Raw genomic sequence first — 2,352 nt, forward strand, 5'->3', positions numbered from 1 at the left:
GGAACTATGGGATAGCTATGGAATAGCTACCCACAGTGCAACGTTCCAGAAATCGACGCTAGCCTTGGACCATGGACGCACACTGCCGGATTAATGTGCTTAGTGTGGCCGCATGCACTCAACTTTATACAATCTGTTTTATAAAACCGGTTTATGTAAAATCAGAATAATCCTGTAGTGTAGACGTACCCTGAGTGAATATTTCTGATCACAGCCCGTGTCATTCAAGTCTGCACTGATCTCAGTATTCCATGCAATGTGACTGCTCATCCAGGCAGAGTTTTAAGAGGCCTTCTTAGAATCTGAATAATGCTCCTTTTCTTATTCCATCACCAAACACACATAGTCCATTTCTATATTTTAGGTTCTCTTACAAGGTTCTTTTTGTTTTGTGAATCATAGAGGAAGGATCTGAGCTCGGAAGTAGGTAGAGTGGAATTCTCTGTCCAAGTTTTTTTCCTGGATTTGCTACATTGCGAAGAAAGCTCCCCTATGGGATAGATCTAAGATGAATGAACCCCTTTTCCTCCAGATTTAGTCTAGTTTCTAATAGCTTGAACTTTAAAATAGGGGTTTACTAGATCTTGATATGTTTACACTTAAAGTTTCCTGCATATGTGTTCCCCCACCCCACCACCGATTCTCTAGGGTCATGATTGCTATGTAGCAATCAGCATAGCTTTCAGACTTGTTGGTAAGAATGACACTTCTATTAAGTCCTAGTCCTATAACAGAAGCATTCTTGTTTTACCAAGTGGCAGAGAGGGAGCTAGGGAGGGCCTCTGAGCATAAAAAAGTTGTTGCTCCTAGGGCCATTGTCTGAGTAACACATTTGTAATGGTTTGGCTTCTCAGTTATCCTTGGGTTTTACTTCCCAAAAAATAGAGAGATCATTGTCAGACAGAGTTTTCCCCTCATATTTAATAAAAGCAACACTATGGTATTGACTAATGCAAACGTCCTCTGCCTTACCTTCTAGACTTTTGCCTTAGTATCTGCCCCCATGTCTGCCTTACCTCCTCCACCGACTTCCAATCCTGCAAAATGCTGCTGCACAAATAACTTTATTTTGCCTGCTACTCCTGTGATATGCAGCTTCCCTTCAGGGCCTCCCTTTGCCTTCCACACTACATGTTAAGAGCCCTGTTCTTTTCTGGAAGGCCTTGTGTCTTCTGCACATCCTAGCTGCCGCCTGCTTCACTGCTTTCATCTCTTTCTACTGTCCCCTTTGGTTTGCTCAAGCTACATGACTGCCATCTCCTTCATTTCTCATCTCTGTGCCTTCTCCTATGAAGTCCTGTGACTGGATGCCCTTCCCTGAGCTGGTTCACCAGGCCTTCACCATCTCTTCTAAGGCCATCTTAAACCTCAATTTACTCACAAAGCCCATTACTTTATTAACCTCAGCTAAAACCACCAAGGCTTTTTATTACTGCTCTACATCCAAATCACTTTATTAGGGAGAAGTGTGCATCCAAGCTGGCAATTTCACCTTCACATTGTTAGAAGAGCTCAATTTAAAATGGAGTTTGAAAGAGAAAATGGCAGCTGCCCTTTAGCCATGCTGCCCTAATACCACACCAGCAAAAACTTTATTCAAACTAGTTACGATTGTGTAAGTGTCAAACTCACCCACATAGACCCTTAAAAGCAAAGAGATGTCTACACTTACATTTTATAGCGCTTTAACTTGCTGGCTCAAAGGTGTGAAAAATCACCCCCCTAAGCACAGCAAGTCTGAGCGCTTTGAAGGGCTAGTGTAGACAGGCTTCAAGGGAGCCACACTCCCAGTCCTCGGAGCCAATCCCTCGTGAGGTGGATTACCAGGAGCACTGGGAGAACTCTCTCCCATCGCTCACGCGCGACCACACTCGCACTTCAAAGCACTGCTGCAGGAGTGTTCCCATGGCAGCGCTTTAAAGTTTCCAGTGTAGACATACCCTAAGAGAACCATCTTTACCACTCCTTACTATCCACATATCACAGTAACCAATCTGACAGACTACGCACCTCCAACATATAAAGAAACACAATACATTCATCCAATTAATCTGACTCTCACCCTGACAAAAACCCTCATTCTTCTTCGACTGATTGCTCAGGTGTATTCCACAGTACGTGTGCATGCTCGCCATGTGCACTGCTGCCAGAAGTTTTTCCCTTAGCAGTACCCATACGGGGGGAGCACTGCTGCGACCCTTGGAGTGGCACTTCTATATCGCGCTATAAGGGGAACCGCGTGCTCCCCCCACCCTCGATTCCTTCTTGCTGCCAGTGAAGGTAGTCGGAACTTCATGCTCCAGCCTTGCTGCAGCTTCTCTAGTTAGCCTTAGTAATACAGTTGTTCCAATA

Source organism: Chelonoidis abingdonii, chromosome 15, assembly GCF_003597395.2.
Source record: "Chelonoidis abingdonii isolate Lonesome George chromosome 15, CheloAbing_2.0, whole genome shotgun sequence".
Classification (NCBI taxonomy): Eukaryota; Metazoa; Chordata; order Testudines; family Testudinidae; genus Chelonoidis; species Chelonoidis abingdonii.